At 39.6% G+C, this 26,537-nt stretch overlaps 1 pseudogene across 1 annotated transcript in view; it reads left to right on the forward strand.

Moving 5' to 3' along the window:
* The window catches only part of LOC307069980 (centrosomal protein of 78 kDa-like), a 27,722-nt pseudogene extending 12,980 nt beyond the window's left edge, over positions 1-14,742 (forward strand). The window contains exons 9-14 of the transcript in view: positions 881-1,011; positions 10,267-10,344; positions 11,812-11,978; positions 13,032-13,203; positions 13,526-13,573; positions 14,112-14,742. The product of the transcript in view is annotated as a centrosomal protein of 78 kDa-like (transcript). The remainder of the gene's footprint in view (positions 1-880; positions 1,012-10,266; positions 10,345-11,811; positions 11,979-13,031; positions 13,204-13,525; positions 13,574-14,111) is intronic.
* Positions 14,743-26,537: the final 11,795 nt, after the last annotated feature.

The following is a 26,537-nucleotide window of genomic DNA, read 5'->3' on the forward strand; positions in this document are numbered from 1 at the left end:
GTTGAGAGAAGAGCATCTTGGGTGTCAGTCCTGGCCTTGCATTCCCAGAGAGAGGGGTGTGCACCTTGTTCTCCTGTTAGGGTTTTCCTATGCTGCAGGGTTTGCTGCTTGTTGTCAAAATGATGTCCTAGTGACTTGTCTTCTGCGTGGTTATGTAATCCCAGCACAGTTCTTTATGATCTGTAGACTTTTATGGGGTTGTGGCCAGGTCAGTTTTTAAATGTTTGGAAATGCCCTATTGAACAACATTGCAGTGGCAGTGAAGCTTGCTGGGAGAATTGTTGCCCTAGTTTTGGCTTAAGGGTGGTGAGAAGATGAAATTTTTGATGGGTCAGTTTTAGTTGTGTATGTGTATGTGATTTATTTTTTAAAATTCTAATGTCTATTATTCACAGCTTAGATATGTTGACTTTCTGATTATTCATCAGTCCCTTTACTGATGTATTTTCCTCTGAAAAACTACATTTTCTTCCAGACTGTTTTTGTCTGATGGTGAAGAATAAATTTTTCATTTGCAGTATAAAGTTGATCTGAGAAAAAATGTTTACCTTGGATCTTCACTTGGCTTCTGTGAAAGAAACTTAATAAAATAATATGGGCAATTCCCATTACTAATCCTAACCACGTACAACAGAGGTCTGTACAGTAACATAGCAAAAATAAGTTACTGTACTTTTACTTAGTCATTGCCTGTTTTACACTAAAGAGCAGTGAGAGACATTTATAAATAATGATACCTCAGATCACTTTTGTTAAGTGTCCTCTAATATTTGGATATTTGGTATCTGGCTTGTGTTGTCTTTTATACAATCTTGTCTTCTTTTTTTGCACTTTAGTTTAACAACTCTGTGGTTTCCTATCTTCTTCTTGTGACACTCAGGTCCATCAGAATTTCCTGTGACTGTGACAGTAGAGAGTCCTTCCTCCTCAGAAATCGAAGAGGTCGATGATTCCTCAGAACGTGTTCAGGAAGAGCCAGAGAAAATCCGTTCGAAACAAGAAGCATTGCAGGTACAAAGTTATCACTTTAAAGCTATAGAGAAGATTATTTTTCAAACGGAAGGCTGATTGCAACACAGCACAGCTTGTGTGAGGGTTCTGTTTTCTCCTCCCATCTGCATTGTATCCCCTTGAATGGTTCCTTAAGCTTAGACCAAGGTGAATGGTGGACATTTGAACTCTAAGAAACTAAAATCAAAACATGTCGTTAGTAATATATTTTCCTTTGCTTAGAACCTTAGTATATTAGATTTAGGGAGAACCTTAGTGATCATAAGATAAGGAAATTGAGTTCTGAATGAATACAGTCAGCTGATTCAGTGCTCTTGTTTTACAGATGAGAAAATTGACAGTTCTAGTTGAACTCTCTTTTTATAAGAGGAAAATATGGCCTCATTTTAAATAAAAGTAAAGTTGAAACAAGTTTTGATGTTGATATTCTTTCCTAAAATCAAAAATATCAAGAAGCTACATTCTATTACCAAATAAACCTGACCTCTAATGTCATTCCATACTTTTGTTTGTATGGACAGAAAAGAAAAATTGATTTTTATAAGAAATTTTTGCACCTCAAAATTAATATATTTATTTTATTTCAACTTTAATGCAGAGCTGAACATTTCTAGTAAATAAAGGAACACCATTTGGGGGGGACCTTGTCTTTGTGCTACAAAGTCCATGTTTAATTTTTTAAAATTATTTAATATGACTTTCTCTTCATATGAAACATGACACTTGACAGGTTTCAGAACTAATTATCCCATTATTGTAGGACTACGGGAATTACTCTTTGATTTTCAAAAGAGAAAGTTAGATTTTTATTTTTTAATTAAAATTAATGATAATATAGAGAAAATTTAAGAAAAGAACTTAGAAAATTATGAAATGTTAGAGTAGGAGAAGTCTATAGTTCATGTAGAGTTACTCCCTTTCGTTTTATAAATGAGCACCTACAATTTGTAGAATGTAAGTGGTTTATTAGTAAATGGCAGAGTATGACAAGATCCTAGAGCATCTAACCCCCATTCTTTGTTATTTTAGATGTGGTGTATTCATTTCCTTCACGAATAGACCACGAGATTGTATTTGTAAAAGCAGTAATAGACACTGGGGAAGTCCAAGAAGTTTAAACACTGGGACCACAGAATAGCAGATTCAGAATGCACTGAGAACCCTTTTAGCTCTTCTCTGTTTTGACAGGGCACTACAATGATGGTATCAAAGTGTTTAAGTATATATGCCCACAACAATCAAGAGATTTCAACATAGTTTTGAAAGACAGAAGACAGGTGGAAGAGTGTGAAACTGAAGCAGTAGAACAGAGGAAAAGCATCACCTAGAATATGCACAGGGACCACGTGCAACTGAGGAGGATTCTGACCCCACCTGAAAAAGTAGCCCCATGCTCAGGTGCGCATGTAGGAGAGAGGGTGGAGTTAGTTAAAAGTGTGACAAATAGGGGAGCTCATTGAAGGGATGTGTTTGGGGGAGTGGACTCCCAGCCCCGCCCTCACGCTCCTGAAATGAGATGCTTTCATTTTGAAAACAGTGAAACTGGCGAGAACTGGGGCAGCTCGTATGAGTTTTTACACCCTAGAAAACTGTGTTTGGGGGAGATCCTGTTACAGTTACTCCCCGCTTCTTCCTGCATAAGAAGCCAATCAATCGTTGAGTTCAGGGAGCTTTCTGCGCTCATTCTTAAATAGAAAATAACTGTCATTTGCCTGTTAGTTGAGTAAAGCTTACAACATGAGAGAGGGGGAAAGAGTGCAAACATATCCTAGTAGGACCAGGGACAATTTAGGGAACAGAATAATTTAAGAAAAAACCCTAATTAGTATCCTGAGAGAGGTTTAAAAAGAGCTAGCAACTATAAAATAAGACTAGGGTATTAATGAAAAGGAGAATGGTCAGAAAGCAAGAGAGTTCTCCTGGAAATGAAAATATGGTTGCTGAAATAAATTCAGTAGGAATTTTAAAAATTTCTCAGTATATAAAAAAGAAAGACACAATGGAAAATGTGATAGAAATATGTTAGAGAGGCTGCATCTGGGAGATCCCACATGTTACTATTAGAAACTCCAGACCCAGAAAAAAAATGGAGGGAAGCTGTCAAAGGGCAACAAAATTCCCCACAGCTGAAAGTAGACATCAGGCCTCAGATTGAAAAAAGTTATGCAAGATGAGCAAGAATAGACTCATACCTAGGCACCCTTCATTGTGAAACTTTAAAATACTGAAAAAATAAATTAGAATAAAATACTGAGAGGATACATCCATTCCAGAGAGAAAAATACTGGTCACCTAAAAAAAAAGGTTAAAACCTGACTTTATCATACTTGTCATGAGCACCATGGATCCTGGAAGGCATTAGAAAGATACCTCCAAAGTTTCTCAGGCACATAATTTTCACCCTAGGGGTTTGTATCCAGCCAAACTATGAGTCATAAGTGGAGGCTGAAGAAGATATTTCGTACAGAAAGAAATTTGAAAAATTGACCTCCTGTGCTACACCTTAAGCTATTTATAGACATAATCCAGCCAAATGAGGCAATAAACCAAGAAGGAAGGTAATAGGGGATTCAGTGCAGATTGCAGCTAGTCTAGAGTGGAGAGGCTTCTATTGATTGTGTGATTGAGAGCATAGAAACACCTTGAGGCATATTGTACTTACTAGGTGTTAGGCACTGTTGGAAGGGAGGAGGGAGAGGAAGAGGAGAAGGAACTTGAACTCCAGAGGAGAAAAGGCTATACGGACATAAACCTGAAGCACACTAAACTATGGTTGATTTTTAAGCTACTATTGGTGAGGAAGGGAAGAATCCACTTCAACTTGACACTGTAGATGGCCCCCTTTTCAGTGACACACAGGGGTAATGACCACGTATCTAATTTGTTGTCCAAACCAGAACTTGTCCAAACTCCTTACACTTCAATAGTGTAAGGAGGCACTCTAATGCTGTAACATCAGGACAACAGGTATAAACTGGAACAGCCCAAGGCGGCTTGGGGTATGTGGTCACCCTGCACAAGGGCAGTGACACTGGCACAGTATGGAACGAGGTGTAATCTATACACAGACACACAGTACATCTGCAGTGGGCAATATTAATTTCATTGTAATAATGGCAATACTGTCTTGGTTTGCAGCTTTTATTGTCAACGTGCATGTAATCACAAATATCTAATGTAAACTATACTTAGTATGTGTTAGTATTAACTTGGTATGTACTGAAATGTATTGTGTACTAGTATGTACTTAGTATATATTAGTCTCTAAGTGTTTTTGCATATATTAACTCATTTAATCCTCTGAATAGCGTTATGAGGTTGGTGCTAATATCATTCCCACTTTTGAGAACAGGAAGCTAATACAGGGAAGGAACTTGCCCAGGCTGTACCTAATTTAAGGTTGGATCAAGGCTTTGAGTTTAGGCTCTCTGCATGTTCTCTTAAACCTTACTCCGTACTGACTCTCAAATAACAGAAGACTTAACTGCACATAGAACAGAATATAAATTTCAACTTTGACAACGTAACAGCTAGGTTTGGAAGGTAGACAGGAGGTAGAAAAAAGGGAAGATGGTATGAATGTCCTCATTTTACAAAGCATGACGTTGAGAGAGTTTCTAGTTGATCAACAATGTAGGTTTCTAAGTATATCACTACAAGTCAAAGAGATCATGAGCGGTGGAATAACTCATGCTGACATAACTTTACTGAGCAGTGTGGACATAGGAAAGAGTGTAGAGGAACTAAACCCTTACTTATTAGTAAGTTAGAAAGTGAACAGATAATGCCTCCAATTTAGTGAGAAAATAGTCATGTAAGAGTATTACTTGGAAATGGAGAAGAATTCAAAATAACAATAGTTGGACCTCCCTGATGGCGCAGTGGTTAAGAAACTGCCTCCCAAGGCAGGGGACACGGGTTCGAGCCCTTGTCCGGGAAGATCCCACATGCCACGGAGCAGCGAAGCCCGTGCACCAGAACTATGGAGCCTGTGCTCTAGAGCCCGTGAGCCACAACTACTGAGCCCATGTGCCACAACTACTGAAGCCCGCGCGCCTAGATCCTGTGCTTCATAACAAGAGAAGCCACCGCAATGAAGAGTAGCCCCCGCTCGCCGCAACTAGAGAAAACCTGCACGCAGCAACGAAGACCCAATACAGCCAAAAGTAAATAATAATAATAAAATAATAAAAAATAACAATATTTGACGTAAACCTCATAAAAAAGGAAATCCATACAGCCAGTAAACACAGAAAAGTGTACAACTTCATTAAGTAATAAGTGAAAAGTGAGTCAAAACCAAGGAAACTACATGTCAATCAGATTGACAAATACATAAATAAAAAGTCTGGTAGTATCAGGTATTGTAGACCTGAAGTACTATGGGAATCTTCTACCCTGTTTCTACTGGAGTATAAATCGACACAACTACTTTGGAAAGCATTTAGCCCTCTCCATCAACTGAAGGTATATAAATAGCCTGTGAGCCAGCAGCCCTCACCCCTGCCCTATGTAAATGCACCAGAATAATGGGTACAGCAGGATTCCTGTCCATGATTTGCATTAGCACAAACTGAAAACAAACCAAATGTCCATTAAGAGTCAAAAATTAAATAAATGATGTGTATTTGTACAGTGGGAAAACTATCCAGCAATAAAATGGAATGAACTAGAGCTACAGGCAGCAATGTGGATGAATTTTTTAAACCAAGGTTGAGAGAAAGAAATAAGATAGAAAAGACTTCATATACTATGATCCTGTACATAAAGTTAGATGTTGACACAACTAAACTCTTTTGTTAGGGATGCATGCAGGTTAAAGGAAATGACTGTCAAGAAGTGAGGTTGGTGTTTAACCGGGAAGAGGGAAGGAGCTTGTGATGAGAAAAGGATATGGGGGGTTTTTGCGATGCTGACAGATTCGAGTAGTGCTTATGTAAGTATTCTCTTTTTATTTGTCACATTGACAGTTTTGTTCTGTGCACTTCTCAGTACACATATCGTATTTTACAATTAAAAACTGCGTAAAGAATTGGTCGCTTCTTGAGTGCTGGATGTGGGAGTGGGCTGAGACCGTTTCATTTTAAGCCCTTCACTACTGTTTGCATTCGCATGTTCATTCATTCAGCATTAATTGCACATATTCTATGTACCAAGCACTCTTTTAATTTTATATGTGTTTTAACTCATGTAATTCTCACAAGAGCTCTGTAATATGGGAGCTTATCTCCATTTTATAGATGAGGAAGTTGAGGCCTAGAGTTATAGAACTTGTCCAAGGTTATGTAGCTAATGGGTAGTGCCAGGCCCATTTGCCTCAGAGAATCTGAATATTTACAATATAATCTAAAAGAGAAATTTAATTACTAATTATAAGCAAAAAAATTGCCATTAAAGAAGATGACAAGTTTTCATCTATCCAGTTAGAGAAAAACACACAGTCTGTCTTTCACACACGTACATCTTATATGTACGTGTGTGGCAGGGATTTTCCTTATTAAGCAATTATTTATTGACCGTCTACGTTGTGCTAGGCACAGGTGCTGGGGATAAACACTTAATAAAATACACCCCCTATCTTCAAATAACTTGCACTCTAAGTGAGGAAGTAAGCCAACAGTTATAGTAGAGGTTATATACCAAGTGATACATCGCTGATGGCAGTGTAAAATCTCAGAAATCTTTTGGAAAGAAGTCTGGAGATAGGTACCTCAGAGCCTTAAAAATGTTCATTTGCTTTGATCTCAAACTCATTTTTATGGATTTATTGTAAGAATGTTATTCTCAATATGGAAAAAAGCCTTCATGCATAAAAACGGTTATTTTGTCTGATAATATTGAAAAGTTGGAAAGAATTTAAGTGTGTAAAATGGTTAACCAGTAAACCCACTCAGTGGAATATTTTGTAGCCCACACAAAAAATCAAGGTTATGAATCCCCTGATTATATGAGAAATGATTGATTTCAATGTTAAATGGAGAAAAGTTGAACATAAAATTTGATATCCAATATGATGGGAGCTTTGTCCCAGAAAAATCACCCTAGCCAGTGTACAGAAGGGAGGAAGGAGAGCAGATGGCAGGAAGGAAAATTATTCCAAAGCCTTATCATTAGTCTTACTTAAGTAATAGAATATCAAACAATTTTACTTTCTAACGTTTTTGGTTCCATATTTCCATGTAAGGGACATGAATTGTGAATACTTTGTAGGAGGAGGGTACACTTTTTCACAAAAATTGAACACTGTGTTCTAATTCCCTCCATTAGAGGGAGAAACTGTTGCATGTAATTGCACTTTGATGTGCTATTTAGAACCAGTCAGGAATTTTAGTCTACTTTTCTCTGACCATGCTGAGGGTTTTTTGTTTTTTTGTTTATTTGTTTAGAATTTCTTTGAAATCAGTTTTAGAAGATTGATTAAACCATTATATTAAAAGTAGAGGGGGGGCTTCCCTGGTGGCGCAGTGGTTGAGAGTCCGCCTGCCGGTGCAGGGGACACGGGTTCGTGCCCCGGTCCGGGAGGATCCCACATGCAGCGGAGCGGCTGGGCCCGTGAGCCATGGCTGCTGAGCCTGCGCATCTGGAGCCTGTGCTCTGCAATGGGAAAGGCCACAACAGTGAGAGGCCCGCGTACCACCAAAAAAAAAGAAAAAAAACAAGTAGAGGAATTTTGCAATTTTTTTCCCTTTTTCCCCATTGAAAACTTGACTGGCTTTAGTAATGAAACATTAAAGAATTTGAAGTTCTTAGACTCTCAGTTTTTTAAACATGTTCTGAATATAAAAATATATGTTCATTGAGCAAATGTTTGAAAACAATGAACAACTTCTTGAAGGAAATAAAAGCCACCTCTGCATGTACACACACCTAATCTGCTCTTTTGTCTTAAAAAAGTATCCGAAATATTTTGCCATGTCACTAACTACTCTTCTACATCAGAGAATTTGATTAAGCTTATGCATCATCTCCCAGGAAAAACGCACAGATACATTTTGAATGAAGCACTCCTGAAGCCCATTCATGAACTCTGGTTGAGACCTCTTGTCATTCTTAGTGGCTTCATAGCGCATTCCTTCAGACGATGAGCTATTTTTATTTAAACCAGTCCCAATTCGGAGGCTCTTAGCTTTCTTCTAGGGTTTGGTTATCAACAATCTTATGACATCATGTTGGTAGATAAATCTTTGCCCACATCTTTGATTTCCTTAGGGTAAACTCCTGATGTAGGATCGTTGTTAGGTACCAAAAGCTACTGTCCAGAAAGTGATACCAGCTCCTCTCCCAATGATGGCAGGTAATAGAGTTCCTCATTCTTTAAGTGATTGTTCAAAGCAGTTAACATGTATAAATATACCTTACTGTTTTCATAAGTATAGGTATTATGATTGTTTATCACTGCATAAGAAACCACCCCAAAACAGTGGCCTAAAACAATGACAATCATTTATTTTGTTCACGAACCTGGAGGTTGAGTAGAATATTAATTCTTTTACTACACTCTTACTGACTGAAAACAATACCTATTTGACTAGCTCAGAGTTCTGTAGGTCAGAAGTCCAGGCACAGCGTGACTGGGCTTCCTGCTCAGATACACACGGGAACATGTGGGTTCCCTCCTGAGAGTGTTAAAGCACGTGAAGTTTAAGTGTAAGATATTGAGCCCCAAACGTTGGATGTTCACCATAGTTTGTGTGGGCCGCAGAGGTGAAATCAAGATGTCAGTCTGGCTGTGTTAGCGTCCAGAGGCTCTGGGAAAGAATGCCTACAGGCTTCTTCCGGCTTGTTGGCATAATTCAGATTCTGCAGTTGCAGGACAGAGGTCCCCATTTCCTTGCTGGCTGTCAGTCGGGGCAGAGTTTCAGCTCCTAGAGGCCTCTCGCTTGCCTTCCCTGCCGCAGCATTGGACTTCTTCAGAGCCAGCAATGGAGAGTCTCCCTCTTGTCCCTTTTGTACTTCAATTCAGGAAGAGTTCAGGTCCTTTTCATGGGGTGCCTGAGTAGGCCACATCCACCTAAAATAATCTCCCTATCTTAAAAGATCAACTGATTTTGAACCTTAATTCCATGTGCAAAATCCCTTCACTACAGCACCTACATTTAGAATTTGATTGGATAAGTGGAAGGTGAAGGTTTGTGTACTTCAGTAAGTGGTCATCTTGGGGGCTCTGTCAGAATTCTGCCTATTGCAAGCAGTGTCCCCACTTCAAGGACCGAAGTGTCTTAGTTCCTAAAACTCCTAAGATAGTTTATCAGTGTTCATTTTATTTCAGTGACCTTGGTGAAGGGAAGACTACCACCTCCGTGAGCAGGAATGGCAGCCAGCTTCCTGAGTCCACAGTGTGGCTCTGCTACTTAGTGGTGTGACCTTGGCTGTGCTGCTCTACTTACTCTACTTCTCTGCCTCTGTTTCCCTCATCTGTAAAATAACATGGAGTTAGTGATCGTTCTTTCCTCGTAGGGTTTTTTGTTTTATAAATTTATTTTTGGCTGCATTGGGTCTTCGTTGCTGCTGGCCAGCTTTCTCCAGTTGCGTCGAGCGGGGTGCTACTCTTCATTGTGGTGCGGTGGCTTCTCTTATTGCGGAGCACAGGCTCTAGGCGCGCAGGCTTCAGTAGTTGTGGCACGTGGGTTCTAGAGCGTAGGCTCAGTAGTCGTGACGCACAGGCTTAGTTGCTCTGCGGCATGTGGGTTCTTCCTGGACTAGGGCTCGAACCCGTGTCCCCTGCACTGGCAGGCGGATTCTTAACCACTGTGCCAGTAGGGAAGCCCCCTCTTAGGGTTTTGATGATTCGATTATTTAATACCCAGGGAACTCCAGGAACAGTGCTTGACTGTAAATTGCTTTAAAAGTGATTACTTTTTTAAAACATGCTTTTGAATCTGCAATTATGCAGTTCAGGTATGCTAAGTAGGTTCGTTAATAGGACTTCCTGCTATAAAGAGACCCACAAAGAAAAATAGAATTTTTCTTTCTTGGTTGTAACTTCTTATTTCTGACTTACTATGTTATATGCATATGCCTTTTATGGTGGGCTGCCACAGATTTATGTTGGAAAGAGTGGAATTTAAATAAATCTTTGCAAATTTGATACATTTTGATCATTCATTTCACTGGCATGGTATGCTATGACCAGTAGCAGACTAAAATCTGAGTTCACTTCTGGCTCTGCCCCTAAATCCTGATGAAACCAATAGCTGGAAAGGCTTTTGGATATTATACTATGAATTACTTATAATATTGACTCTGTTTGTTTAGGAAACCCTGGAGGAGTGCCTAAAGCAGTTAAAGGAGGAAAGAGTAATAAGACTGAAGGCTGATAGACGAGTCAGTGAGGTAAACACGTTTCATCTGCTTTTGAGTGTTTTGGTTTTATTTTGATTTGATTTTAAGCCATATACACATATTTTGTAAGCTTTAAAACTGTAATATGATGCAAATTGGTTGTATCATATGGACTTTTGCATTTACTGGTATTTAGTGATCATATGATCTATATTCCAGAAAGCATGTTTTTAAAGATGTGAAAATCTGGTTTTGTGTATGTGTGTGTGTGTGTGTGTGTGCTTTTATATGACATTAGCTTATTTCCTGTTCATGATTCTTTGATTCAAGAAGGCACTTTCTGTGCATATATTGTATATACAGTAACATAAAAGACATGATGAGACTCTCCTGGCAATGAATTAGGAAAGTGAATCATTTAAATAAATTTAAGATATTGGAAAACTTCCAAGAATGCAATGAAAGATAAAAATATATACTATGAGAATTACATTAGGTAATGTGCATGAAAGCAGGGCATAATCTAAAAAGTTCTATCTAAATATTTATCACAGGGTGAGTGTAGGGAGGAATTTTTGAAAGTGCATCCATTGGATTGGCAGACACTCATTCAATAAACGTTGAGCACCTGCTCATGTAAGGCAAAAGGGGCATCATGAACATTAACGGCCTTTCTGAGAAATACGAGAGTTGAGCTTACAGGGGGTTTTAAGTGCGTAGATGATGAGCGGAAGGGGAAGAGTGCACGGGGGTGAATATTTTCAAGAAGCCAAAGAAAATACTGGTGATCGTACATTTAATAAATTGGGTTGGGTATGATTTAGGACTTTTAAACGTAAGCATTAGACATTTTACTCACTAAAGTTAATTCTTAACATTCAGCAGAGTTGTAATATGTTTTGTTCAAATCAGATTCTATAATTCACTTTCTAATTTAAGGGAAACTTAAAGCAGGTCATTTTCTAATGTGGAATGAGGCTCCATTATGAATTGAACCAGTTAGAAATGTGATCTTTTGTGAAAGATCATTAATAAAACGGTAACTTTGGTTTATTTATATACCACCTAAGTGTTATATAGGAAACTTTGTTGGGTGCCTGTGGGTTTTGGTTATTATGTGATATGGTCTCTGTCTTTACTGGCGGAGGGTTACATTAATTATAAATTAATTACATTTTGAGTGTTTTAGTTTTGTTCCTTGAAACTAGGCAAGACTACTTTTTGTTTGTTTGTTTTTTGTTTTTTGGGGTTTTTTTTTTGCGGTATGTGAGCCTCTCACTGTTGTGGCCTCTCCCGTTGCGGAGCACAGGCTCCAGACGCGCAGGCTCAGCGGCCATGGCTCACGGGCCCAGCCGCTACGCAGCATGTGGGATCTTCCCGGACTGGGGCACGAACCCGTGTCCCCTGCATCGGCAGGCGGACTCGCAACCACTGTGCCACCAGGGAAGCCCAAGGCAAGACTACTTTTGATGACAATGAGAAAAAATCATGTCAGACGTTTTCAGTCTTCTTGTATAGCTGGAACATGAAAATGCCCAGTTAAGAAACTCAACTTTCTCTTTGTCTGAAGCCCTTCATGCCCACTCATTGACAAGCATGATCCTGGGTGATGAAGGTGTTTTGGGCAGCACTGAGAATTCTTTTCAGAAGTTCCATGCTTTCCTGGTTCTCCTTAAAGATGCTGGGTTAGTTCATTTCTCTTCATGGCATTCTTCTCTTTGCGACTATAATGGTAGTTTGCTGAGGAACTGGAGCAATTTTCATCACTTACGTGGCTATATTTAGCCAAATTTAGTGTAATTATAGGTAATATAGTTGACGTTTTAAAATGAGGAATTAAATTTTTTAAGAAATGCAAATAGGGAAGCCTGCTTTGGTAGAGTGGGGAGCCCATTATAAAAGAGTAACCTGTAGACAGAGTGATTAGTAGGTATAGTTGTTTTGTAAAGACTAAATTAAAGGCAGTTTTCATTGAAAATAGTCGGGAATGCATACGAATTTTCCTATCTTTCACTTCTTTTGCTTGTTTGATAAGTTTGAATTAAAGTTATCTTTGCCTTAGACATAAAAATGATTATTAATCTGCAGGGGAGATATATAGGTCAGTGGTTCTCAACCGGGAGCAATTTTGCTGAAAGAGGGAAGTGGAGATTGATAGTTGATGGAGTGGTGTTTTGTCAGTGAATGAATTGGTGTTGGTGTTGGGAAGGAAGGAACAAACACATTCTTGGAAACTGGAGGAAAGGTGGTAAAGAAGTGTGGGAATGGAGGTGTGACAGGCAGTGGACAGGGTGCATGGTACATATTGAAGCTGCTAGTGAGACAGTGGGATGTCTCCTAGAGGATGAATCTGGAAAGGGCTGAGGATTTGGGGGAGAGAGAGGCTTGTAGTCTGGAGTAGGATGTTGGCTTTTAAGATTTTAGAAGTAGGGCTTCCCTGGTGGCGGGGTGGTTGAGAGTCCGCCTGCCGATGCAGGGGCTACGGGTTCGTGCCCCAGTCTGGGAGGATCCTGCATGGCGTGGAGCAGCTGGGCCTGTGAGCCATGGCCGCTGAGCCTGCGCGTCCGGAGCCTGTGCTCCGCAACGGGAGAGGCCACAGGAGTGAGAGGCCCGCGTACCACAAAAAAAAAAAAAAAAGATTTTAGAAGTATTTCATGATTGTAGTTCTGGGGAAATCTAAACTGTTCTTCTGTGATTATAATAACCTTTGTCTTTTCTCCTTTCCTCCTCTCGTCTAGGCTTGGGCAGTTGGCCACAATGGCTGGTATAGATCAGTCAGATTTTCATTTACTAGGTCGTCCCCAGATGAATTCTACTGTTAGTAGTCCACCTAAAGAAGAAAAGAAGGCACTTGAAGAAGGAAAATCAGAATCAAAACAGGGTGCCCCATAACAAATGCAAAATAGCCAAGTAAATGGACAGAACAGCACTTAATGATTCTAAGAGTGATTAGCAAAAAGGAATTGACCAAGTCAGGGAGAAAACAATAATGATCAGTCTCTAATGGTTCACATGCTCGGGAGCTAGAAGACTCTGGAGTCCTTTCCAAATCTGAGATTAGTAAATGTGTGCCCATTTCATGATACTGTACTTTTGTAAATAAGGAGACTGGAAGTTCTTTAGAAAATTTATGAGTTAAAGCAAACTATCCTTAATGAAGAAAGAAGACATTAGAGAAAATATTCCAGATTTTAAATTGTATAAATGTCTATTCTGTTCATATTTTATCTAGGTTTCTATTTGTATGCAGTCAGCTTACAATGAAGGAACACTAATGAAGGTACACATACTGATATAATTTTTAAAATAAGTAATCCAGACATAGCTAATAGGTAACATATTAGAGTGAATCACCTGGTTATGGGAATGGGAGGGGAAAACCTGTCAGCTTTTCCTCTAGCCTTACTTGGAGCCCCCATCAGCCAATCTCAGAGTGGTCTTGGGAACTGACAGCTTGAGAACACAGTCTGGTCACAAACTATATACGGTTTACATGTGCCTGTAGGATAGAAAAGAAGTTAATTATCTTACAGAATAGGGTTTTATTTTTAGTGAGGGAAAGGAAATGGGTAATAACTACCCCAATCACCAAAGTCTGAAAACGTAGCGGACATGGCCTTGGTTATAGCTAGGTTAAGCTGAGAATCACTTGGCAAGATATAATTACAAAAAAAACTGGCTCTGAAATCTTCTGATTAATCAATTGACTGTGTTAATAATAAGATTACAGAGTAACATTGAAGTTTTGAACTCTACTTTTTAATGGTTGGCTTTGTTCATCACTGAATTTTTGTCTTGTCTTTTGTCTTCCCCTCCACTTTCCGAAAATTACAGGTGATGCTAGGATTCCTTTGCCTCTCGACTCCTTCCGTGTCCCAGCGTCTACTCAGGAGGCCTTAGAAACTTCCAAAGACAACCTGGGGGGTCCCAGTCACAGAGCAGCGGCAGGAGTCTTTTGAAGATTTCATTGCTAGAACATGTTCTCCTTCAGCAGACGTCATTTCTGGAACTGGAAGTCAAAGAAAAGACGAGGAATTATCTAGAAATAGCAGGTCTTCTTCAGAGAAAATGAGCAAAGCAGGTGAATAGACCAAAAACTACTCTGCTAAGAAACAACCTGGGAAGGACCTGCATTCCTGCTCTGACTCACCTGTAAAGCAGAAAAGCAAAGGAATTGGGCAAAATAATTCTTTGGTTAATAAACCAATTAAAAGTGAGTCTTCGAAAAAACACATTTCTGTTAAGAAAGAGAGTAGAATAGTGACTGTTTCATCAAAGACAACTAAAAGTAAACTCAGTCTACTAGAACAGTCTGAAAGTGATACTCTTGGATCTGATTGTGAATTTCAAGAAAGCATCCATACTCTATCACGCCTAACATAGGTCTAAATCTTTTAAAATTATGTTTTTGCCTTCAAATTTTAATAAATTACTTATGTTTTTATTATAGCATATGGTGTTTTCAGTTACTTGACTGGAAGCCATTAGAGAAAGATTTTTTTATCTACACTTTTTTATTGTAATGAAAGTTTGGGTGTACTTTTCCTTGTAACACTTTGCACCATTCATTCAGCTAGTGTTTACTGAGGGCTTCATATGTACAGGACTTCTCTGGGTGCTGTTGCTTTCAGCAGTGAACAAAATAAAGCCTTTACTCTCCTGGAACTAGCACTGTGTGGTGGGAGAAAACATAAACAACAAAGCAGGCTAAGGGTTAAAAAGAGATGGGAATAATAAATGGAATAGTTTTACCATTTGGTTAAACATCAAACTATTATAAATCACACGGCCAGAAGCCATTGACATATTTTAATTCATAATAACCAGAGAGCCTCAAACATTTACCAAGGCACTTAACCGTGTTTATGGATTACAGCAACGCTCTGAGGTAGGGAACTCTTACCATCCCCATTTTATAGATGAACAGTCTGAGGAGACATGTGAGTTTCCCAGAATTACACAGCTATAAGTAAGTGGGAAGTTGCAATGTGACCCCAACCCATGCTCTTTTTTTTTTTTTAATGTATGGACTTTATTATCTTTCATTTGTTTCTGATTTATGTGAATTTTTTCTTTAAAGATTTTTTCTGATGTCAACCATTTTTAAAGTGTTTATTGCATTTGTTACAGTATTGCTTCTGTTTTATATTTTGGTTTTTTGGCCTCAAGGCATGTGGGATCTTAGCTCCCCGACCAGGGATTGAACCCTCACCCCCTCCATTGGAAGGCAAAGTCTTAACCACTGGACCACCAGGGAAGTTCCCCTTATGTGACTATTTTTCTGGCAATTTTTTTTAATTTTATTTTTTATTGACATACACTTGAATTACAGTGTTGTGTTAATTACTGCTGTACAGGAAAGTGACTCAGTTACACATTTATGTACATTCTTTTTTATATTCTTTTCCATTACGGTTTATCACAGGATATAGAATATAGTTCCCTGTGCTCTACAGTAGGACCTTTTTGGGTTTTTTTTAAATACATGCACTCTTTTAAAATAAATGTATGTATGTATGTATGTATGTATGTATTTTTGGCTGTGTTTGGCCTTTGTTGCTGCACGCGGGCTTCCTCTAGTTGAGGTGCACATGCTTCTCATTGTGGTGGCTTCTCTAGTTGCAGAGCACGGGCTCTAGGTGCCTGGACTTCAGTAGTTGTGACATCCGGCTTAGTTGCTCTCTGGCATGTGGGATCTTCCCGGACCAGGGCTTGAACCCATGTCCTCTGCATTGGCAGGCGTATTCTTAACCACTGCGCCACCAGGGAAGTCCCATGTAGGACCTTTTTGTTTATCCATCCTGTATATACACCAGTTTGCATCTGCTAATCCCAAACTCCCAATCCAACCCTCTCCCACCCCCTCCTCCTTGGCAACCGCCAGTCTATTCTCTATGTCCTTGGTTATGTTTCTGTTCACACATAGGCTGTAACCAGGCTCTTAATTACTTTGTTATCCTGTTTCCTTGTTAAGAGAAGAAGGGTTTAAGGAAGGCACTGAGAGAGAAGCCAGTGACCACTAGAAGTGCAAGAACAGTGGGGCTGTCAGAAAGCACACCTGTCTCCTTCCCCCATCGTGAGCAGAATTTTTAAATGGCAGAGTATGTAAGAGTATGTGATGACACATCTCTGGATTAAATGATGTCTCCCTGGTAAAACATGTACAGATAAGTCTTTAGTTCAATCAGAGTGAAAGGTGAGATCAGAGAAAAGCTGGAGTGTCAGATTTCTTGTAGAAGGTCCTGCCTGATTGTTACTAAGAGGGCTACTACAGTACTAGTTAGTTCCTTAGTCATGGGTTGAGTGTTAGAGGAGTGAAACAACGAGCAAGATGTACTGTTGGCCCTTTAGCAGTGGAGTGAGAGGGGAAGACGCACAGCAGATGTCTCATCCTGCACGTGACATGCTGTGACGGGCATATTCAGGGCGTTTAGTCAGTGTTTGTGGAAGAAGAGGGGGAGCCGTGAGGCAAAGAAAAGTCGTCAAAAGAGGCAGTCCCTAAGCTAAGTCTTAAAGGACTCGTGAGAAACTGGTGAGTCAGCCGGTGAAAGGCAAGGATACTCAAGGCAGAGTGGACAGCGGAAGTCCAGAGCCGTGAGTGTGCGAGGGGTGTGTTACAGAGCCACAGGCACAGGCTCTGGAGGATCAGTGCAGTGTCCCCAGGCAGCGGCAAGTGCCCCTAAAGGAGGCAGCGAGGAGGAGGAGAGCAGGTCTTAACCATCCATGTGCGTGGAGCTGGTTTCCTCAGAAAATAGCTAAGAATGGAAAGGACAAGTTCAGGTGGCATTTTAGACCACTGACGTCAGAATGGATGAGGAATCTGAAGAAGCCTGGAGATAATTATGCCCCACTCTTCTGAGGAGCAGTGCTTTATATTTTCAAGTGGGATTTTCACGCTGCCACCTCCTCTCCTGTCCCTAATGAAAGGTTTATAGACCGGCAGAAGGGAGAACCTGGCTTAAGTAAAGTTAATCAGGTTCCTTTACTGTACAGCTTCTCGGGGCTGCTGTAGGCTAATGTTCATTCTGGATCGTCACAGCAGGCGTATGGTACACAGCCATCCTCAAAGCTATTTGACCCTAGAGTCCTTTTCTAATAGAATGTCTAACAAGTGGTTCCACCAAACAGCAATTTCGTAACTTCTAGACCAGGTAATAGCAAGAAGAAAGGGGTCTGAAATAAGGTATAGATGAAGGGAGGAAATAAGTTCTAATTGTATTTAGGAAATTAGCAGCAAGACTTGACCTTGGGAAGTAAGGAAGAAGTAGGAGGCGGAGGCTGAACCCCCATCTGTGTGACTAAGGTTGGGTGGTGGTATCATTGAGTTTGGAAATAGGGGATAAAGAACTGAAGTGGGGAAAAGACTTTAGTTCTGGACATGTAGAATTTTAAAGCACCTGTAGAATTCAGAAGACAAACTGGTAGATAACTGGACATGCACGTGAAGACATGGAAAGATAAAAATTTGAATGTCATCAGCACATAGCAGCAGTCATTAAAATCATGAAAATGGATGAGATTTCAGAGAATTGTGAGTACTGACAACGTTTAAGTAATAAGCAGAGAAAGAATTCTGGGAAGGAGAGAGGTGATAGAGTTTCAAGCAGGAGGAAGTAGATGACAGTGTCATCCTTCAGAGAATGTGAGTGTCCATTGGATTTGGGCAGTTAGGTCCCCAGTGACCTTAGAGCAGTTCAGTGAAGTGGTGGACAAAAAGCCAGATGGCAATAAACTGAGGGTGTAGGGCTGCCTGTCAGGCCAGGCGGGGCTAGTGAGGACAGTGGGAATAGGCTACTCTCAAGGAGTTTGGATGAAAAGAGAAAATAATTAGCAAAAAAGAATTTTTTAGAATGAGAAGGACTTATATTTTATATGTTGAAATGAAGGAACCATTAAAGGAGATCCTGAAGATGTAGATAATTTAGAGAATTGGGGAAACATGGACATATGAATAAGAAAAAAAACCTTGCACAGTATATAAAAATCACTTGTATCCTTTGAGCTGGATGGATACTGGTAAGTTTGGGAGGAAATAAAGGTAAGAAGAGATAGAAGTTAAATAAGTTTATACTGATAGCCTCAGTTTTCTTTGACACAGATTTTTCAGAGACACATATATACACATACATAATTACCGTTTGAAAATTCTTTCATACTTACATGTTTTATTAATCACGTCTGAGAAAAGTCACTGATTTTCATTTTGTACAGCATTATCGTGTAAGGACAAGATACAGTGACAACTTCCATGCTTTTTGCATATCAGAGCTGACATTGAAAGTATCTGCATAATTGAACTTTCACTTCTTATTTGTAATAAGTTTATCCTTAGGAGGATACTTTCATAGTGTTTGATCACAGATGAGTTTGGGCATTGCTATCACTCAATAATGTTAAGCATCTGTCAGGTTCTCTCCTATACTATATATTAATTTTTTGTCCGTTAAGCAAATATTTATTGGCGGCCTGTGAGAATAAGGTACACCTAGGTCCTCTTTCCTTGGTATATTCACAAAAGCCTCTGAAACTAAATTTCCAAGTCAGGCCATACTAAGGCCTGGCATAATAAGTTTTCATTGTTAACAGTTTCTTTGTGTTTGTGGGGGTTTTTTGTTTTTATTTTTTTGAAGCAAGGATAAGACACTGTCTTAACTCAGTAGTTGTCCATTCATTAATAAGTCAAAGAAGACATTGATGAAGCATGGTATTTTGAATATCCTTTCCACAGAATAGGTAATGGGCCATCCTGAAACTCTGGTGAGATGCTTATCATTTTCAGATTTTGGAGTGGCTGAGAAAACCCTATTACACCTTGAATTATCACTAGAAACATGAATTCAGCCAAATAAAAACAGTGCCTCTGCCTACTGAGGTGGTCAATTTCCATCTCAACAAAAGTGACCATTTCTCCTTTAGATTAAAATCAAGAAAATCCCCTCTGTCCAGGATGCAATAATGGGGTGCACGAAAGAGGAAAACTGAAGCTATTCCCTCTTTACACCTGAACAGTGAATTCATTCTGATATCAAATATTTGTTATGATTCTGTTATGACCAGGTGCTTTATTGTTTAGAGATCAAGTTACTGTTCATTCTTGATAAGTAAGAAAAATCCACGTTTTAGGACTCTGAATAGTAACTTTATATATATATTATGTATATATTAAAAATAAATATGTATATTATATGTAATATATATTCCACCTATTCAACAAAATTGTAACTTCCATCATCTCTTACGAATGATGAACTGTATTCACTCTTTGGAAAGGGCTTATAGGGAATTAAAGTCTCCATATACTTTTTATATAAGACCGTGGAAACCAAATTCTCAACTGGGAGCAAACTTAGGTTTTGCTATGAAGGTTTATGCTTGCCTGGCCTTAGAGTGGTAGGCCAGGAACTCAAGTTTTTTTCCTCTCAGAAGTTACTTTCATTGATGCCACCCTGAAAAAATTTGGAGGGAGTATTTTTGAAATAGCTTTATCTCAGTAACCCTTTAAAAATGCTTCAGGGTATGGGGAACATAACTGTCAAAATGTTCAAGCAACTCTTGTTGATGTAAGTGTAATTGATCAGGAGCAATACAGGAAGGAGCTGGGTACAAAAGACAAAAGGCGTGAGGCTATTTCATGTATTGTTTTTGGCTTATTGTCCAAAACAGAGAAAGTCTCATACACTCGCGCAGCCAAGGTCCCCTACTGTTCTCTCCTTTTAGTAGAAATAAAAGAGAGCTCGTTTCTCAATAGCAGCATTCTATCCTTAAGTGGGTACACAGTGATATTCTGATGGCCTCTGGAGCAGAGAATAATTCCGTGTCAGCTCTGACCTCCAGTCACCGGGTTCTCTGTAACTTAGTCTTTCATGGCCAAGGACTATAATCATTATTTCGATTTATATTTAGCATCTCAAAATTGAAAGGATTCCATGGACAACAAAACAGGAAGTGATTTCATGAAGTGTTTTAGTATGGATAAAACAATAAACTATAAAAATACAAATCATCAGTAAAGCTTTTTCTTTCCGGAGAACTATATTCAGAAATTAATGTAAGCCTCTAAGGTGCGCATGTGTGTTTTTTCACCCATGATCATGTTTGTATGTGTGTGCATTCCACTGCTACAGGAGACATGCAAAATGATATCAGATTTGTACTGGTTTCTCCCAAGACCTGTGTGCTCGCAGGGTTCGTTCAGGAAGGTGAGTGCCCTACCACCACATCACAGTCATATCTCATCACCTTCGGCAGGAATAGTTTACACTTTAACCTCACATGCAGGCTTATTAAATTAGTATTACTCATCAGAACTTGCTTACTAATAAAACAAGCTGAATTAGCCACTGCAGAATCATATTTGGAAATTCAATGAAAATTTTACATTTTTAATAAAGGCCCAGAAATATTATTTCAGAGCAGGTGGTACAGAAAACTGTGGTCAAATTTGACATTCATTAATCATTGAAGTGTGGAACGTGACAGGTGAAAATTGATATTGATTTCTTTCCTCTAATATTTGGAAGAATTCTAACAGGTAAATCAAATGAGATAACAAGACATATCAAGTCTCACTCATTTCTATGATCACATCCTCCCCACATATCACTCCTTTGCCTGCCATGTTTTGAATAATTCAATGCCCATAGTCTTTCCAGTTCAGTGTATTATAAGACACACTCAAGCTGGGTTTCAATCATATTAGACTGAAAGCTGAACATTTTAGGAAGGATTATTTAAAAGCAAATGCATCTTGAGCCCAACAGCCTTTGAAACCAAACAATCCTGGGAGTTCAGTTGGATTCAGAAAATTCAGTAATCCTATTTGATGTATGTTAACCGTATCAATATTAACAACCTTCTGCTGGATTTCAGCACTCATTTGAGAGCTGAGTTACTACTGGTCTTGTATTTTACCTAGTTGTGAAAGCACTGAGAGAGTTGTTCTTGGGTTGAACTTAACCTGCCTCTGGGAATGCTCTCTGTTCTATCCATCTTGAAAAGCTTTATTCAAGTGCATTTCTCTGCCTGCCTTCTCTTCACTTGCACCCCTTGGGAAAACGAAAGATGCTCAAATATAGATGTTAACACTGCAGGTGCTCTGCTTGGCAATGGTGCCTTTCAGCTTCCCAATAAAAAATTATATTGCTGAGCACCCATTTGACCGAAAAGTGACTCATTTTACTGACAGATATCTGGATTGAGATGCCAAAAGAAATAGGTCATTTCAAATTTCCTTTTTAAGTCATAGCTTTGTGTTGCAACACTACTTGTTCAAAACTTAGATCATGAAGGTTCCTTCCTATGACCTCCAAATAATTAAAATGTTCTTCAATAGGCTATATAAAAAGCAAGCAGAGGGGCTTCCCTGGTGGCACAGTGGTTGGGAGTCCGCCTGCCGATGCAGGGGACACGGGTTCGTGCCCCAGTCTGGGAGGATCCCACATGCCGCGGAGCGGCTGGGCCCGTGGGCCATGGCCGCTGGGCCTGCGTGTCCGGAGCCTGTGCTCCGCAACGGGAGAGGCCGCAGCAGTGAGAGGCCCACGTACCGCAACAACAAAAAAAATAAATAAAATAAAATAAAGCAAGCAGAATATTCCTAATTATCATTCTTTGTCTTGAGTCATATAGTTCTTGTAATTTCAAGGAAGAGAAACTCAAATGTAAAGTGTTACAATAGCCAAGCATACCAGCACTATTATCTAACCATTCAGCAATTTTCTCTGCCAAGTCACTCTGAACCTTAGACTACTGAGGATGTCTTCTTAATTAATTTTTAAGGTTCTCCTCTTTTGAGTTAAAAAACGGTCACAATTTTATAAGTAAAATTAAAGAAAAATACCAAAGAGAACATCTGAGATGTTTCCATTAGGCATTATATATATATATACATAAATTTAATAGATATACATATATAAATGCACTGGGATAAATCTCCATCTTCTGTGTCAGTCGGACATAGGTCCATTTTCTTAGGAATAGGGAACTCCTTTCACAATGGAAGTGAGGAAATTGGCAAATGTACACCATATAAGTACTTTTGGATGGTAGTGACCAAGTTCTCAAAACACACACACACACACACACACACACTCACACACACACTGAAGAATATCAGAACACTTAACATTTCAAAGACACAGGAAGAGAAATGCAAGTTTCCCCTAGAAAGCCTTTTGTTTTTTTGAAGTCAGAATTCTGAAAAGATGTTTTTATCAAGCCAGCTTTTTCTAACTTAACTGCATATGCAATAAAAGAGTCCTATCTTAGTCATTTTTAGGGCAAGATTTTCTTTAAGTCCCAAGAAAGTAAGCACTTGTAAATGTAAATTTTGTATGGACATAAACCTGGCCAGGATATCCGTTGGAGGCTGGAAATCTGTTGTTGTTCCTTTTCTTTTTGTATTGAAAGCTAAGTTCCCCATTCTGAGTTCAATTTGTGAAGATCACTTTTATTTTGACAAACTCTATTAAAGTAGCCAATTCAAGGAAGACAGGTTAGTCTTCCACCTAATTACCCAGTCCAACTTTTACTCAGTGTCTTTCACCTGAGCAAAGTCTCCCCAGTCTTTCAACTGAGGATAAACCACGCAGTGTCTAAACTGAGCAAGATCTTCCCAGTGTCTTTTAAGTGAGGCTAACCCACTTGAGCAAAAGTCTTCCCAGTGTTTTTCTACCGAGGTTAAGCTCTCAGTGTTTAAACTGAGTAAAAATCTTCCCAGTGTCTTTCACTGAGGATGACCCAGGTACTTCTTCTTGAAACCAAGTTTCAAGGATAACCTACTACTCAAGAGAAGAGTTTAACACCACTGAATAAAACTTAGGATCATCAACCAAAACTGGAGATCCAAGAACCAGGAGATACTCACCCAAATTCGTCTGGACTCTCTGAGAAAGCGGACAGGCCCAAGAAGCCTCTGCTGGTGCCAGGACTCTGGATCCTCATAGAGTTCAGGCAAAGAAGAAAAGTCTGCTCTGGGCCCCTTCATTGGTTGCCAAGACTGCTGACTGAAAAATATGCACAACCCAAAAGGAGAATTATGTTTTATTTGGCAGATTTTCTGAGGACTTAAGCCCAGAACACAGCCTGTCAGATCACTCTGAGGAACTGCTCAGAAGACCTAAGGGAGGAGTCAACAAAAACCAGGTAGTCAGAACATCAAAAGATTATTATTAATTAAAGAAAACTAGACCTCTCAAGTTAAGGACTTTAGCACTTTTCTATGTATGAAAAGATGAAAGAATCTGGGCTCCGTGAAATCATTCCTTTGATATGCACCTTAACTCTAGAACCAGTACCCTGTTTTTCTCCATCCCAAATCCCCTCAAGGTGCACAGTTGAGGGTTCCTGCTTTGACGTCTGACTTGATGACTGCAACATCCTTTGTCTACTGATATGGCAGGGAACATTTTTCATCCACGGGTAAGAAATTGAGGAGAAAATTAACATAATTCAAGATATAAAACCATTACAATACTAAAATTCCCAAATGTCAAACAAACATAAGTACCCTTGACCTGTAAAATGGAAGATGCCAAAGAAGGGAAAAAAAGAAACAATAAAGAAAATGTAGAAAATAAAGCATAAAATAAGATGGCAGAAATCAATAACAGTAGAACAATAATTAAATAAATCAAGGTAAATGTTATCATAAGATTTTTAAATTTCAAAAAAAAACCCCATCAAACAAAACATATTGAAAATAAAGTAATAGAGAAAATTTAGAGAGCAAATATGAATGCAAAGAAGACCTGTTAGGTAGTTAAGTCAGACATTAGCAGCAAGGAGGTGACAGTGGTGAGAAAGACAAGAAGAAGAAATTGAGTCACACCCAGCCATCTGGGGACTCTCCCTTGACTCCACCCAGAACGGGAGAAACTATGGTCGGGTGGTGGGCAGCTTATCCTGATAAAGAGAGGCACAGTAACACAAGGCGACTTCTCCAGGCTGTGCATGCCCAGACCAGACAGGCGTATAACCTATAGTAAATCCAGACTCATTCGACCATAATTACAATAAATTACATGCGGTTTTGCCCCTCCCCCCACCCAGTAGGCATTTCTTGGGGATTCAAGGATGAGAGCATGCGCAGCAGAAAACTTGTTCCATAGCTCAGGACTGTCAATCAAATAATGATCCTTGTCACTCACCCCCACCTCTCTGCAAAATGCTCCTTAAAAGCGCCCGTAAGCCTTTATAGGAATGCTGCTTTCAATTTGCAGAAACAGTACACCCATCCCCCCCACCCCGAGAGTGTACCTTTGCTTCCATATACTTTGCTTTGGGCTTGCTTCACTTCGCTGAAATAGCCTGTTCTCAGAAACAGCCTGCTCTTTCTCTCTCCTTCTCTCTCTCCCTCTCTGAGAGTGTACCTATGCTTAACTAAACTTTGCTTTCTGCTTAAGCTTAACATGGGAGTTTGCGATCCTTTGCTTACTATCATGGAACCAAGATAGCCGGTCCAGGCCTTCCACTGACCTCCTCGGTTGAAGCTATTTTGTTACAAAGCATGTCCACATGGTGACAGACCTAAGTCTAAATTTTGATAAAAGGTTGAATTAAGGTGAGACTATCATATGGGAGGAAAAGACTGTAGGAAAAATAGTAGATGTAGGAGATATGTTTGTGAAAGTGCACATTCATGGCAATATAGCCAAATAAACTCACATGCCCACGTTCCCACTAAAACTGTATAAAATTATGACCAACAAGCAGAGAATACACATTATTTTAAAGCCCTCATGGGGCATTAAGACATATTTACCATGTGAATCCTTCAGTGAATCTTGTGTTACTGCTAAGGGATAGGAAGTGGTGTCATAAGGGAATTTTGTGTAAGACTCAAAGCTCCCTTTCTCTATGGTTCAGGCTGGACTTGAAGCTTCAGGGGCCTGGGAGGATGGGGCAGGAAAGGCAAGGCGCACTCAGAAAAGAGAATACATACATAACACACTAGGGATATCTGAAGGGGCTGCTCAAGACCTGGCTCAGCCCCAAGGGTTTGACCCCTAGTCCTACTCTTCACCCTACAGCCCTTTGGGGTCAGGACCTTGGCTCACCCTAACCCATTCCTAGCTTCTGGGTATAGAATGAGTGCACATGTCTGAATGTTAATGTTCTCTCAAAATTGACATGTTGAAATCCTACCTCTTAAAGATAGGAGGCGGGGCCATGCAAAAGTGCTTATGAGCTTTCATGAATGGGATTAGTGCCTTATAAAAGAGACTCCAGAGATATCTCTAGCCTCCTCCCATCATATGAGGATACAGAGAGAAGGCTCCAGCTGTGAACCAAGAAGAGAGCTCTCACTATGAGGTGGCCATACTGGTGACTTGATCTTGGGCTTCCCAGCCTCCAGAACTGTGATAATAAATGTCTGTTGTCTTTCATCTACCCAGTCTATGGTATATTGTTATAGCAGCCCTAATGGATTAAGACCACATACTTCAAAATTTATCTGGAGAGTGGGGACTGTCTTATCGTTGCAAACTAAGAAGTTGGGTTGAGACAACATAGGAAAGATTTTTTTTACGTAGAAAATTATGGATTATTGGACTTGAAAGTACTAGATTGGTTAAGGAAAATGAGTACGTGTGTGTGTGCGTGTTTGCAGTGTGTCCCAAAAGTTTTTGTGCAGTTTAAAGATTTACTAACTCCAGAATTATAAACACTACAAACTTACAAAAATATCATTTGAAGGTTTAACTGTTACCAGATGCAAGTCTGTGTGCCTGATGCACAGTGAGGCTAAATACTGAAACATCAGAGTTTGGAGCAGAGAAAGGTTTACACAGTGCCATGCAAGAAGACACGTGGCTCATGCCCAGGAAAAACCCCAAACTCCCTGAAGGCTTTCAGCAAAGCCTTTTTAAAGGCAAGGTGAGGGAGGGGCATGGCTAATTGTTGCAAATATCTTGGTGTTGGATCCTTTGTTCTAGCAGCTGGCCAGATGGGTCAGATCCTGGTCAGGTCATGTGTTCCTGTAAACCTCCAACAAAACAATTATTATTCTCTGTTCTGCAACTTTTTCTCTCCATGAATGGGCTCTTAAAAGTCAGAGCCTTAGAAATAGGCTATCCTGTATATTTCAGGCTCTAGGCAACATTGTTTTACAAAAAGTGCAGAGCCAGCCTGGGTCACAGGGATGGACAGAGTTAGCTCAGGCAACAAAGCATAAAGATTAAAGTAAAAAAGATCTGATGTGGAGTCAGATTTGTTCTTCCCTATTACATAACTATTTATAATTCTTT

The sequence above is a fragment of the Hyperoodon ampullatus genome (assembly GCF_949752795.1).
Source record: "Hyperoodon ampullatus genome assembly, contig: scaffold_416, whole genome shotgun sequence".
NCBI lineage: Eukaryota > Metazoa > Chordata > Mammalia > Artiodactyla > Ziphiidae > Hyperoodon > Hyperoodon ampullatus.